The sequence below is a fragment of the Balaenoptera physalus genome (genome assembly GCF_965194825.1).
Source record: "Balaenoptera physalus genome assembly, chromosome: 17".
Classification (NCBI taxonomy): domain Eukaryota; kingdom Metazoa; phylum Chordata; class Mammalia; order Artiodactyla; family Balaenopteridae; genus Balaenoptera; species Balaenoptera physalus.
Genome location: NC_138895.1, coordinates 73,462,672 through 73,478,232, shown reverse-complemented (window position 1 = coordinate 73,478,232; position 15,561 = coordinate 73,462,672). Strand labels below are relative to the sequence as shown.

The 15,561-nt window shown below is 45.7% G+C and overlaps 1 protein-coding gene across 6 annotated transcripts in view; it reads right to left on the bottom strand.

Moving 5' to 3' along the window:
• LOC309647105 (uncharacterized protein) overlaps positions 1–15,561 on the bottom strand; it is a 408,982-nt gene that overhangs the window by 127,168 nt on the left and 266,253 nt on the right. For 3 of the 6 annotated variants that reach the window (XM_082434106.1, XM_082434108.1, XM_082434107.1), the window contains 2 exons: positions 10,843–11,041; positions 9,613–9,734 (listed from right to left, as the gene is read on the bottom strand). The exons of 1 other annotated variant lie outside the window; for it this stretch is intronic. The gene's annotated coding sequence lies outside the window, so the exon portion shown is untranslated. The remainder of the gene's footprint in view (positions 1–9,612; positions 9,735–10,842; positions 11,042–15,561) is intronic. 2 more of the 6 variants (XM_082434109.1, XM_082434110.1) reach the window with 2 other exon arrangements.

Genomic DNA, 15,561 nt, shown 5'->3' with positions numbered 1-15,561 from the left:
AAAAGGTCAGACATATCTACTTTCAGGAGCCCAAATGAATGCCGTATCTCATCTCTCACGTCTAATTTCTCTTGTGTTGCTTTCTCTGAAGCAGACTCTTCCCAAGAGATGTCAAGGTGGCTTCCATAGCTCCAGAAATAGGATTGAAAGGACAAATGGCCAGGTCCACATTTTTATTTTATTTTTTATTTTTATCTGCAGTTATTAGTAGTGCAAAGTTAGTAAAGATTATATCCTATCTTCTCATCAATTCCAGATGAAGGACATCTTTTTCCCTAAGTTTCTAACAAAAGTCTAAGGAACGAATCACAGTGGACCAACGTGGATCACATTACATTCTTTAATCATTGTAGTCAGAGGAGGGGCTATTCTAATTAGTCTGAATACATGCCCACCCCACTCAGTCACCACTCCTGTGGATGATTCCAGGATGGTCCCCCAAGGAAAAATTGGGATATTGGACCAGAAGGTAGGGTAGGTACTGGATAGGCAAAAACAATACATTCCAATCACATATTCAAAAGACGAGAGTGACAGAGTTGAATAAACTTGAGTTTGCAAAAGAAAGCATACAGGTGTTTTCTATTACGTTCAAACTTGCATCTCTAAATCAATGTGCTGCAAAGCAAATGGCACCTGAACTTCTATAGCACAATGATGGTCAGCAACATGTTACTCAGCACTGAACTATCAAAGTTCCTCCAGGCTCACCTACACATCGCCCCAGTGAGACTGACTTCTCCTTGTAGGCAAGGATTACGATCATTATTGCCTCTTTGTCTACTCCAGCTCAATTGCATATAGAGCCCTAACCTCCAGAGCTTACATTTTACTTGGGGACATAGCCTCTATGACTTACACAGGAGACAAAGAGAAATGAAATGAGACCAAATTCCAAAGAAGGGACTCAGCTTAGCAAGATGTCTGAACTAGACAAACACTTCACCCCACCCTGCACATCTTAAATTTTTCCCAGAGTCAAATCCAATTAGAAGAAATGGCACAGGAATGGAATGGTCACATGATTCCTCCTGTAGATGACTATTATAAAAACCTGATTTAAAAACAAACAAACAAACAAAAAAAAAACTATTTAAAGGCTTTGGAAAGCATCCAAAAACAGAAGCCAGAGAAGACTTTAGTTTTGACAAAACCACAACTGTAAGGGGAAAGAATTGGGAATTTGTGGATTTCTGACCCGTAGGTGCTCCACAACCCTCAGGGCTTCAATTGCGAAAACCTGAAGCCTCTGTGACCCAAGGTGCCAGAGATCAGAATATAGGGCTAGGAAAGCAGGTGAAAAATTAAAGAGGAATTCCTGGCAATGAGAGAACCACAGAAGTAATGAGATGCAAATACTGAGTGTAATCTCTGCCCAAATCCCTGGCTGACACTAAACTCTGCATTTATAGAAGAGATTCAGAGGGGCCAGGAAAAAGCGTGCAGAGATCAGGAGGAAGCCTACTCTTTAAAGGTAGAGCTGCAACGGGTGAGATCTGTGGGTTTTCTGGGGGGTTTTGTTTTGTTCTTTAACTCCGTGTATGCCCAATTTTGCACAGCTTGGGTAGCAGAAAACTAAAGTTTTATGGGCTTGACGTGGCAGGAAATAGAACCCGAGATTAGCAGACAAGCCAGAAAGTAGGGGAGAATCATAGAAGAAAAAAAATAACTACTGAAAGTGTGAGTCCCATTGCTGCCCAAATTCTTGGCAAATAACCAACTTACACAGGCACCTGGGAGACCCCCCAGAGAGCCACACTAAAAGAGCAGCAGTGGGAAGCCATACGAATAGAGCAAAAATATCAGGTGCTACATACCTTTGAATCCAGGCAGGTCGAGTGCTTACTATAACAAAAATCCAATAATCCTCAGAAGAAGACAATGTAATACAGATTTACTATTATGCATTATCTACAATGTCCAGTTTTCAACCCAAAATTACTACACGTGCAAAGAAACAGAAAAGAGGAATGCATACTCAGGTGAAAAACTCAGGCAATACAAAATGTCATTGCACAGGAAAGGATGTTGTAATTATCAGACAAAATTTCAAAATAAGGTATTAATGAAGGATCAGATAAAGAATGAAGGAAACAACCAGCAAATATGTAATAGAAAGATCAACAGAAACTCTCCAATCCACACAATAGAGATTTAAAATATTGAGGAAAAGTAAACAGAAGCTCAGAGAACTGTGAGACAATGTCAAGCATGATTCAACACGTGTGTAATTAGAATCCAAGAAGAAGTAAAAGATAGAAGGGGGAAGAAACTGATTTGCATAAATTATGGCCCCAAACTTTTCAAACTGGGTACAAATAGGGTAGGGGAGTGAGCTTTCTCTATATAAACTCAGATCTCCATCAGGATGGAATTAGCCTCAGGAACATTTGACTCAAAGGCTCACAGCTATAGGATAGTCTTATAGGTCATGGCCACTGCTTTCCGAGGGGAAAGCAATCTGGGAGTCAGAAAAATCTAACTTTGAAAGCTCAAGTCATTCCTTTTACCTGTTATGTGACACTGGTTGAGTTAGTTCATGTCTCTAATCCGTAGTTCCCTCATCTGAAATACTGAGATCATACTATGTAGGACATCTTGCCATACTGTCCTGAAGTAGCATATGTGAAACATATATAGTTTAGTAATTTTTTTACTAATATATTTTCTCTCTCCCACCAGAATATAGATTCCAGGAATGTGGGGACTTTTTTGTCTGATTGCTCACTTTTATATCCCCAGAACCTAGAACAGTGGCCAAGGTATGATAGGTACCCAATAAACATTGGTTGGAAAGAGACATGCATGACTTTATCACAATGAATGAATTGCCAACAGAGAGTCTGGTTAGTGTAGACACTCCATGAATGTTATTTTCCTGCCCTGTTTTCCTTTCCTCCCACATTCCAGGAAAGGCATCTGCCAGTTACTGTGAGACTAAGTTCATAGCTCTGGACCCATTCTCATCCCAGTCAAAATAACATGATTATTTGGCTGAGCGAGACAGGAAATGACCAATAGCCACAACTAATGGCACAGTCCCTGGCCAGGGAGACAAAAGAACAGCTTCTGTGTAGCGTAAGCAGCAAGGAGCCACAGGAATGTGAGACAGAAACATTTTTTAATGATTATTTTTACTAAACTGATACAGCTTGCTTTCCCGTTATTCTTTGATAAAACTGACACTCAACTTACACGACTCAAATGTGATTTAGTCAGCCTGAATTCTCCTTGCTTCTACACCCACTTCTTCTGGGGAAAGGGATAAGTCATACTCAACAAAGGAGAGAATTCGAGTTCCTCAGCTTTAGGGCGTCACAGAACTTTTCCAGGACCTGACGAATATTACGGATCCTCTACCCAGAAAAAAATATACATACGATGTTTTGCATACATTTTTAGGGGGTTGAAGGACCCCCATCCTTCAGATTCGTGAACCATGGGGTCTGAAGCAAAGTGCTCCATTTTACAGATGAAAATACCAGGGTGCAGAGAGGAAAAAAAAATCTAGCCCAAGGTCACGTAATAAGGTGACTTATAAGAAATAGCTACAAACCGACCCCCCATAGCTTCTAATATCAAGACCAATGTAATTTTCATTACTTAATAACTATTTTGATTTTTCATAAGCAACCAAAATATCTGATGATCATCTCTGATGAGTCAGGTGTGTGACTCAGCTTGTTAATATCCATTTTGGTGGGGAAAGTATGAGGAGAAAATAATGACATTAGGGTTTGTACCTGAGAAGAATGCAGATTTAAATCTTGACCCTCCTCTTAGCTGTGTGATCTTGACTCATTACTGAGCATTTCTGGGATCGTGTTTCTCTTGTCTGGAAAATGGAAGTTAAGAGAACCTACCTCACAGGGCTGTTGTCAAGATTAAATATGATAATGCTTGTAAAGCATTAGCTGTTATCAGTAGTAGTAGTACTTTTATAATTTTAAAGCAGTTTTCAAAATGGAAGTACAAAATATTTTGAGTGATGACAATATCATAGGGATAAGTGTCCAGTTATCTATAATATAACTAGTCAGTTCACAGGAGCACTAATCTCATAATATTCAATAGGAAGAGAATGTTTCCATCAGGATAGGCTGTTATCTCCTGAACCAAATAATCTTCCAAGGCTCGAAGGCTTGCAACAATAGAGATTTACTTCTTATTCACATGACTTGCCCACCAGAAGTTCCACGGTGCGTCTATTCCAGGGCCCAGTTGTGGAGCAGATTCTATCTAGAACATAGTTCGGCATCAGGTCAGAAGGGAAAGAAATACATGACAAACCACATGCTGTCTTCTGCCTAGTAGCAACATATATTGCTTCCACTCACACGTCACTGGCCAGAGCAAAGCCACATGGTCAGGCTATATATTCATGGGGTATAATCCCACCTCCATTATGGTTTACAAATCCCAATTTGTGAACCATAATGCAATCTACCTTGGTCGATGGGAGCTGCTCTCTGCAGAGACTGTCCTAAGTAATGAAATGTGACTATGGAGCTGAAATACTCAAGTCTAATCAAAATGACCAGGTGAGAAAAAAAAAAAAAAAGAGTCCTCAGAGGACATAGAATAAAAGCCAAAACCAAATCAAAATGGTCCCAACTAGGCAAATCTGAAAGAAGTTGTTTAGTAAAAAGACCACAGTCTGCATGGAGGCTAGAAAAGGGGGGCGGGGTAGGGCAGTGTAAACCATGAATGTCACCATCACTGCTCGGGAGAGAAGGTTCTAATCATTTGGCCAGAGTTATCTTGGTGTGCTTGGCAGGCACGTTTTTGCCGTGGTGGTATCTGTAAATGGGGTCATAATAATACATACCTCTCAGAGTGTTCATGGGAATCATTAAGTGAAATAATGATTGTGATGTACTTAACACAGTGCTTGGTTCGTGTGCTCATTAAATGCTAGCTGATAGGGATAGAGATAGAGATAGAGACACAGACATAGATATATTTCCCATCATATTTGGGGTCTGGACCCTGCAAGACTGTGAGCCTCTGTCCCCAGCTGACCCTGGTGCTGCCTTCTGTCACAAGGTGGCCTGGCCGGGAGCCCTGACATCTATATTGTGCTTTAACATTTGCAAAGTACATTCCCATCCATTTTTTTCCCATTTAATCCCTACAAGTCCACACAGCCTGTAAGTGCAAAGTCCCACAGGCTGTAAGTGGCAGAGCCAAACTCCAATGCTGATTTCATCTGAGGCCTTCGGGCTCCAAATTCTGTGCTCTTTCTCCCAGGAAATTCTGCCACATCCTTCGATCTCTGTCTCTCTCTCTCTCTCTCCTCACCCTCTCTCTCTGCCATAGTTACTTCAAAGGGACAATAGTTGAAAAATAATGATACTCAGCCATCCTATTTTTCATTCAGGGTGTGCATCTCCCTCTCAACACTCCAGTGTGTCTGACCCAAGATGTGACTGGCTTTGGGTGCTTTGGGTCCCAGTTCTGGGCTCCATATGCCCTGGCACAGAAGGCTGGGCCTGCTTCTCATTGTAACAAGGTTGCACTAATTAGCTGCATTTGATTTTGCATATGGAGAGCAAATGCAAATGAATGCAAAGCAGTATGCAAATCAGCAACATCCTGGCTCCCCAAAAGAAAGAGCCTGCAATACTGATGTCATGACAATGTATACTAATAGTCCATCCCACCAAGACATGCTGCTTTTTCAAAAGGGGCAGGCATTCGGGTTTTTCTTTTGGGGAGGAACAGTAGTGACTTGATATTGAATTCCAAGTTTATGATCCTTGACAAGAAGCCTATTGGCCACAGTGCTATGTTCTCTAGAGAAGATTCTTGTAGGCAATGGGGTTTGTTGGAAAGAGGCACAGGCTTGGGAATTGAGCCATATAGATCGTGATTCAAAGTCCTGTTCTTTGCCTGGTCTGAGACCTGAGTCTCAGTCTCCCCAGCTGTACAGTGGGGTTAACCAACCTACTACCTACAGAGCTGTCGGTGAGTACAAAATGAGACAAGAGGCGCCTGACACACAGTAGGTGCTCAGTAAGTGCTCATTCCCTTCTTCACACTCATTCCTTCCTCCTTCGGAAGTCTAAACTGGCAAATAGAAGAAGTAAAGAGGGCTCGTCTTCTAATCCTTGCTTGCCCTGCATTGCTTGCCATCCCATTGCATGATCTTTCTAGTACAAAGCTGTATCACAGACCAATCGTTTTTAACAAAGACCCTATGACCTCTTAGAGTCCTCCAAACATGAGTGGATGACTCTGTCCTGTGCCCCAAAGTACCATCTCCTGCAAACAATAGCAGCTATTCTTAAAAAGCTGGTGAATTCCTCCACTTTCTAGATCTAGTTCAAGCATCGCTGTATCCTGGAAGCCTTTCATGGGGTCCCTGAGAGACTAGGGGCTCCCGTCTGTGCCCCCAGAATGCCCTGTGTCCCCTCCACGGCTATGTTCTGTCACTGCAGCTTGCTTACCTTTTCCCCTAAACACACTGCTTGTTTCTCACGATGGGGACTATTTCTGAATCATCTTTGCATCCTTAGCCCGTGGAACAGGGCCTGGCAAAGAGAAGATGCACAGTATGTGTGGGAGGGAGAGGGAGAGGGAAGGCGCGGGGGAGGAAGGATAAAAGGAAAGAAGCATCACCACATATTTAGCTGGAGCCAAGCACACACACACACATGCGGTTACTCCTAACGAAATCCTGATTAAAATCAGACAAATTCTGGAAATGCATGAACACCTGAGCTTGAGTTCCCTGCCACCAAGTCCCATCCCAGAGCAAAACGAGGCCACAGGGACACAGATCTGCTCTCAGGCGAAGACCTCACTCCCACGCAGGCAGTGTGGGGATAGAGGGGCTTCTGTTTGGGGCACCGAGCCTCCCAAACCAACCTCATCCACTCAGCTGCACATCTGAACATTCTAACTATGCGTTAAGGATTCATATTCTGTAACTGGACCCTCCAGCCGGATGCAAAATAAGTGGTGGCTCTTGATCGGACAGCCTGAGGCCCGCCCACGGGGAGGGTGCACGTGCACACACGCACACACCACTGCCACGTGCACACGTAGTGGTGCTTATGTGTACACAGACCTGCCTTCACACTATACACGTGTACATGCACGCAGACTCTCGTGTGTATGCACAGACTCACCTTCATACTGTCCGTTCACACATGACACACACACACAGACACAGGCACATGTAGGTGTGCTCATGCGTGTGCACAGAGCCGCCTTCACACTGTACAAACACACTCAGAGGCACATATTTAGAGCTCCTTACAGGCAAGAGGCACACGCTCGGAGACTAGCTTTATCTTCCTCTTTGGTTCCAAACACACAGGCACCGCTCTTGATGGTTACTGGCATTTCCGAAACTCCCCAGAAACTGCAAAGGCAGCCCCAGAGTGCCCCACCTGCCCGAACCCACGGCTCTCGGCCTCCTAGGGCTCCACTCCCAGGAGGCCCCCGTCCCCCTTTGAAGGCTGTTAATAAATAAACTTCAGGGCCAAAAGGCAGAGGTGTCAGCGGAGTGACCTGGGTGACCAACAGGAAGGAATCTATTCGCCACCCTCACCAGCATTTTTTCATGGTGAGTCTGGGGAGACGGAGTCTCACTTTGCAAGTGAAGAAACTGAGATGAATTTGCAGGTGAAGAAACTGAGATGAAGGGAGACGCCCGGGGCCCCGGCAACAGCCTCCCGCGACCTGGGGCCAGCCTTGCTCCGCGGCTCCGAGCTCTTTGCAAAATAAGCTCTTAGGAAGACAACAATCCAAAGATCTAGGGTGAAACTTCTCAGCCCCAGAGGCTTCCGAGAACCTCTCCACGGGAGCCTCAGGGAAGGACACGCGCTGCCCTCCCCTGCGGGGAGAATAAAGGCTATCATTCCGCCCTGCTGCTGGCAGGAAGCTCAGTGGAAGGAGGAGAGGGTAGAGGAAATTGAGGAGCAAGTGAAGGAGAAAGAGAAGGAAAGGGAGAAATAGAGAGAAAGAGGGAAAGACGGGAGGAAGGGTAGGCAAGCGGGCAATTTACCTTAGAGGGAAGAGTGGGTTCTCCATGGAAACAAAAGTGCCTGTATGTCTTAAGATGCCACTAAAGAGGAAGACTGTAAATTTTCCACCCAGGAGGCAGGGATGATTGCCGGGCTTTGACAGCTGAATTCGAAAAACATTCCTATCCATCACCATAGATCCCGGCTCCCACCTAGGCCAGGTGCTGTGGGGACGATTAATGGCAGGCCTCACATACCCTATTTTATCTTAAACATTCCTTTTAGACAAATAATATTCTGGGATCATTTTATCTCTTCCTCCAACTGAAAAGAAAAGAAGGGAAGGGTAAGCTGGGACGAAGTGAGAGAGTGGCATGGACATATATACACTACCAAATGTAAAATAGATAGCTAGTGGGAAGCAGCTGCATAGCACAGGGAGATCAGCTCGGTGCTCTGTGACCACCTAGAGGGCTGGGATAGGGAGGATGGGAGGGAGGGAGACGCAAGAGGGAGGAGATATGGGGACATATGTATACATATAGCTGATTCACTTTGTTATACAGAAGAAACTAACACAACAGTGTAAAGCAATTATACTCCAATAAAGATGTAAAAAAAAAAAAGAAGGGAGAAACGGAAGAAGGAACAGAGAGATATGGGCAAAACATATGTACCTGCCACGACACCAGGGAGGGTCTTTCATCCAGACAAAGGTGCTGGAGGTGGACAGACTTAAATCTGAAACTCAACAGCCCTTGTACCGAGCAACAGGGCCGGGGGTCGCTCCTCACCCTCCGACCCTCTTATCTGGGAAGAAGAGGTAATTTACCCCACACTCTCACGGGGTGGTTCTGCACACCTAGTTTATATACGGCTTCTGTGAAAGAGCGTGGTGGAGGGTCAGGTGCAGTGAGCCTGCCTAAAATGCCTTTCCTTCCCTCCCACGTGGAGCATATATGGAAACATATATATGAAAGCACTCCCTACTTTCTTCAAGGTAGAAATCCCTCTTTCCCCAGAGATAACCTCTCTCCTGATACGCGGTTTCTCATTCCCTTAAACGAGAACAGCAGTCCTTACAGTCTGCTGTTCGGGAGCAACCACGGCCTGGTATATTCTCCGTTTGCCCCCAGTCCCACCCAGATCCATTCGCTGTGCCCGAGGGGGCTGACCCCCAAAAATGGCATCTCCCGGTCTCCCTTGCTTTCTGGTCTCTGACCAGGCTCAGCCAGCAGGAGGGCCTGGAAGGAGACGGGAGGGAGGAAGAGAGAGAGATTGGAGTACTCACTTCTCCCCAACTCCATCTCTGCTGTGGTTCTGGGGTTCTGAGGTGGCCCCCTGATGAGGCTCCAGCCCCCCACTGCATTCCTGTAGCAAACACTGCTGCACTGCTTTGGAAACTCCCACCTTGGTAGTTCCTAGAGGCCTCAGTACTTCTTGGTTCCTTAACTCTTCAAGGTTGATTGTACGCTCATAACAAACCACCCTACAACTTACCGGCTTGAAACATTAACCAGTTCTTTAATTCATAATTCTGTGGGTTGGTGATTTGAGCAGGGCTCAGCTAGGAAGATTTTCTGCTCACAGTGGTCATGGCTGGAACTCACTGATACATTTGTAACCAACTGATGTTCACCTGGGGGCTGGCTGGTCCCGGATGGTCTCACTCAGGTACCTGGTGGTTGCTGTTGGCTGGTGGTTGGGTCTTTCTCTCCAGGAGGCCTCCAGGAGGCTAGTGTGGGCTTCTTTTCATGATATCTGAAGCATTCCAAAAGGGTGAAGGCAGAAATTGTAAGGCCTCTGGAATTCACTCCAAGTCAGTTTTGCCATAATCTATTCGTTCAAACAAGTCACAAAACCAGCCCAGATTAAAAGGGATGGAAAATAATTCCTTTCACCTGGATGAAAGGAGCAGCAAAGGAAGAATACGTAATGGGATGCAAGGAATTTGTGGCCATGAAACAATCTATCACACCTGCCACCTCTATAAATGATTCTTTCCTTTCCTTCTCTTTAGAATTCCAAGTGTGCCTTTTGTTTCCTGCTGGGACCCCAACTGGCACAATATATAACATTATTTATGACATCACACTCTACTCTATCCTTCTTCAAAGTGCTTTTTATGCTTAACATTACGTTTCTGAGATTCATCTGTATTTGCCACACGTAGCTCTAGTTTACTTATTTTCACTCCTCCATCATACTCCTTGTAGGAGTTTATTTTGTCCATTCTCCTGTGGATGGACATTTAGTTTAGCAGTTTTTTGCATTATAAATCCTACCTTACTCCTTTGCACATGAGAGTTCTCTGGGGAGTATAGTTAGGAGTAAAGTTGCTATAGTGTAAGACTGCCAAATTACTCTCCAAAGTCAATACGGTCTTTAATAGAACAAATAGAATCTGAGAGCTGGACGAAGTTGAAAAACTGGGTTCATTTTACATTATGCAATTAGCTGTGTTTTGCAGAACCGTAGCAATGGCTGGTTGGAATGAACCTCCCACCCAATATAAGAATCCTTTCAACAGTGTTCCCAGGAGATGGTCAAACAATCCTTGCTTGAACTCTTAAGAATACACAGGGGAAGCTTGTTACTTTAACTGTGATTCCCTCTGCAGAGCAAGAATAATTTTGGAAAAAGAATAATCCTTTCCTCTTGCAGTACAGCCAAAGCCCAGGGTGTATGGCCTAAAGGAGAAGCAGCAAGAGATGATAAAGTTAGCAGAGGAAGCTGGGGGAGGCCACAGGGGGACCGTTCTGCCCTGGCACGGAGGGCATACTTTATCCTGAGGGCAATGGGGAGTCAATGAAGGAAGCTGGGCAGGAAAGAAGCAGGTTCAGATTTGGTTTTCAAAAACTCAGCCTACCTGCAGTGTCCAAAATGGAGGCAGAGGGACCAAAGAGAGAACAGTTACGGTGACCCTGCCGGGAGATGATGCTCAAATGAAGAGATATTAAGGATGGAGAAAGGAACTGGTTTTCAGTGGTTGAAACTGGGATCTGGCATAAAACTTCCATTTGGTACTTAAGTGCCCTGCTCACCTCCTTGAACTTTTGTTTCTTTATCTGTAAAAAAAAGGATAATGATAGTACCTATTTCATAGGGTTGGTATGATGACAAAATGGGATCTTACATTTAAAGAGCTTAGTGTCTGCCTCATATTGTGTGCTCAATAAATGTTGGCTATTCTTCGCATTGAAAAACCATTGTCAAGACTACAGAAGTTAGGGTAGGTTAAATTGCTATCACTGAGAGACCCAGATATGCATAGGGTTAAAACACTGCAGTTTATTTCTTATTCCCATGACGGTCCAAGGAGAGCGTCTTTGATGGCTAGACAGCTTTCCCCACGTGGCGATTTAGGGCCCCAGGTGGCTCCGTTGTCACCTGGGACCTTGTTGTTCTCTTCCTCCAACCTGAGGAAGCGGAAGGAGGTCCGTCCACTTATTAAAAGCTCTGCACCTGGGTGTGGGCACAGCACTCCTGTTCACACACCATTGGTGAGAACCAGTCACGTGGCCACACCCAGCCTCACAGGAAGCTGGGAAATGTAGTCACTGGCTAAGAAGCCCCTTCTCTCTCCACGTCGGGCTGCTGGCATTGCAGGCTGTAAGAGTCTTTCTTGTGGGGCTGTCTTGTGCATGGTAGGATGCTGGGTGGCATCTTCAACGTCTATCTCCTAGATGCTAGTAACACAGACACACCTAGCTCATGGTAAACAAAACTATCTCCAGACATTGTCAAATATCTTCTGGGGTGCAAACTCACCCCCTAGTTGAGAACCACTGCTCTACAAAAGAAGAGGAAAATTCTGGGGGTTGGGGGGGGGAGGGCAGCTGGCCACCTCTGGAGGAGAGAGAAAATTCAAGCTAATAGTTTAGCTCAGTTCCTTGTTCCCTCTAGAATGTGAGCTCCCCAAGGCAGAGGTCTTCTGTATTTTGTTTACTGCAGAACTCCCACCCCCCATCCCCTGCACCCAGAGCAGCACCTGACCCCTAAAAGGCAATCAATACATAGTTGTCAACTCCATAGTTGTCAACTGGATGTGCTCTGTAGACTGGACCAACATTCACCATTCAAACATACTTTGGGTGCTTTCCATGAAGCAAGCCCTGTGCTTGTAAAGGATGCCCTCTCTCCTTGTATCAGGAAATATCATTAATAATAATATTAATCATCATTTTAAAAGCCCAGATCCACTGGAAACAGAATGTCACATGGGATCTGCCCATCCCCACCCCACCTCTGGAGATGCTAAGCCCCTGGTACCTAAAGGAAAGAGATTCCAGCTCAGGCTGCTGTTCCACGGCTGCTGATTTCATCTTCCTGAAGGACCTCCCAATGCCCAAGCTTTGCAGATCTCCCTGCTATGCCTGATGCCAAGTTATTGCATTCTCTGGCATTGGGGCCAGATTTGGAGATGATCAACATTCATGTATTCATTCAACAGATATTTATTAAGCTCCTACTACGTGCCACCCATGATATTAGGACCTGGATTCAGAGCAGTTAAATCCAGTGGGGAAAAGGACTTTTTTTTTCCCCCTGCTCTCAGGTTAGTCACAGAGATACAGAAAAAGTAAACAGACTTCGAAACAGGAGTGGTAAATCCAGTGGGACTGGCCAGGAAGGGCTGACTGAGATGAGTTTCCAGTGTGAGTAGTTGGGAGCTCAGCAAAAACTTTGGTAAATGAATGAATGAATAGGTGAGAGACAGGGACATCCAAGCTGAAAAAGCAAGTGCAAAAGCAGAGAGACGTGCAAAATCACCAAAACTGTCAGCAAGGAAGTAAGTTGCTGTGGCTGGTGTGTGCCAAGGTTGAGAGGGTAATACCAAGAGTAATGATGATAACAGAGAGATAGTTGGCATTTCTCGACAGCTTCCCATGCGCTTGGCACTGTTCAAAGGGCTTTAGTCATATTATTTCATGGAATACGCACAACATTATTAGCCCAACTGTACCGATGGGAAAACTGAAGTCCAGCGAAGCTAAGAATTTGCCCAAATTTGCACAAGTGGCAGAGCTGGGATTCCAACCCATGCCAGAGTCTTCACTCTTCACCTCTGGATCTTGGGGAGGGTTTTGCATTTCACAGGAAGTCTTTTGACCTCAGTCTTGCAGGTAATGAAGAAGCCAGGAAAGGAGGCCACGTGGTCTTTGCTCTTAAACACCTCACATTCCGCGAGGAGAAACAGGCACGGGCAAAAGCCTTTAGAGTCTGCACAGGCCATGGCAAGTGCTGGACCACAGGCATAGACAAAGAGGCCTGTCTCCCCCACCTCTGCTCCAAAATGAGGGCAAGTTGAATGTTCATTTGACTAACCAATGAAGGCTTCGTGGAGCTGGTGTCACTTGAGTTGAGTCTGGAGGGAAGAGAGCACATTCAGGCAGATGTCACCGTGTATCCAAAAGCACGAAAACTGGAACCTGCAGGTGTTGGAGGCGTTTGGAACAGTCTGGAGGAGCAGGGTGGGGAGAGGCAGGAACGGCATATTTTCCACTTGGAGCTTGTCTGTGGCCCTGAGTTCAGGCTTTAGGCCTTGAAGAAGCAGTAGCCAGAGGGCTCCTCCAATGCTGGAGAGGGTGACCCTGCGTTGCTTAAGATGGTAGAAATGAAACTCATGCAAGAAACCCCTACAGAAATGCTACAAACTTTCAAAGTGCTCGGCAGTTGTTCAGCTGAGCACCTGGGCCCCATAGAAGACAAGGCTGCTGGCAACCGAATGCACTGATGGACCCAAGAAACGTTTCTTTCCTCTTCTCTTTTTTCAGTTTTTACAGGAAAAAAAAGTCCCTTGAATCTGGCTAATATGAGAAAGTCCACTGAGGGCACTTGAAAAAGCAAAAGATGAAGGGGGAAAGAGCCTGAGATCAAGTCCTAGCCTGGCTCTGACCACCTGCATGTTCATCGCACCATCACCGCCTCCTGAGGAAGACTACATTTCCCAGCCTCCCTTGCAGTTGTTTGGGGCCACGTGACTGAGTGTTGGCCAATGGGGGTGTGAGCAGAAGGCAGGAAAGTCACTTCCAGACCTCACCCTTTAAAATATCTTACAAGACCCTCTTGCCTTCTTTCTTCTTCCATGGCAACTCTGGGGACCACATGCTCCAAACAGTGCGTGGATGGAGGAGAGCCAACTAACCCCAACAGGACTGCAACTTGAGCAAGAAATACATTTTATTTGTTAATTCACTAACATTCCAGGGTTCCCCTGTCCCTGCAACATTGATTCTCCAGTGCTTCTAAAAGTGTGGTCCACAGACCTCCAGCATCAGCTTCACCTGAGAACTTCTCTGAAATGCAAACTCTCCAGCTCCATGCTAGACCTACTACATGAAAAGTTCTGTGCATGGAGCCCAGAAACTCTCTTTGGGGATTTTGATGCAGCCAAAGTCAAGAACCACTGGTTTACTCTATATGCTACTGTGTGGCCTTCATCTTTTGAGCCTCAGTTACCCCCTCTGTCAAATGGGGGTGAGAACGCCTCCCCTTGCTGAATTCAGGTGAGGGTTCAATGTTACTACGTGGTGTGATATGTATAAAGAATCCAGCTCAGGAGCCCACACACGTTCCACGTACAGTCAGGAGCCAGATGACTTGGGGGAGCCGCACAAATAGTAGGTGGGAGTCCTGCCTTCTGGCACCGTGAGAGGCATCCTCTACGATGGCCCCCAGTGATCGCGACTCCCAGGATCCAAGCCCTTGAATAATCCCCTCCAGTGTCTGGGCTGGACCTAGTAAGTCGGGCCTGATGAACCTTCCTTCAAGGCCCACAGGGAGAATTCTTTGCCTCTTGCAGTGCCTGGAGGCTCCAGGCATCCCTTGGCTTGTTGCTGCACAACTCCAGTCTCTGCTCCATCCTCACATGGTCTTCTCCTCTTCTGTCTTCCCTTCTGTCTCTTGTAAGGACACTTGTCATTGGATTTAGGACCACCCAGATAACCCAGGATGATCTCAAGATCCTTAACTTAATTACCTCTGCCAAACCTATTTTGCCAGATGAGCTCACATTCGTAGATTCTGGGATGTGGACATATCTTCTGGGGGGGCCACCATTCAACTAACCACACGGCCCAAAGACAGGGATGGGTCTTATTCAACATTATATTCCCCTGGTCAAGTCACCCTGTGTAGTGCTTCTTGACCCAAATAGGAATTTGACACAAGTTTGTGAACAGAAAGGCAGCAGAGCATTTAAGTGACTGGGCTTTAGAATTAGCTAAACCTCTATGCAAACCGCAACCGCTTACAAACGATGTGACGTTAGGCAAATTACTCAACCTCCCTGAACCTCAGTTTCCTCCTGTGGGCATTTTAATAATACGTATCTCATGGGGTTATTATGAGCATTAAGCTAGTAAGTGCAAAACACCTACACCATATCTGGCACCTAATGGGGACGCAAAATGCAAACACAGTGCCTGGCACACAGGGGTCCTCAATAAAGGCTCGCTATTCTGACTAGCATGTTGATGACTGGCATGGCTGTGGTTCCCACTCTCACACACCTCCCAGCCTTTTGCTCTGACTACCACAGGGACCCCTTCCCCGGCTCAGAGTCCCTGGGGTGATCCAGCAGCCC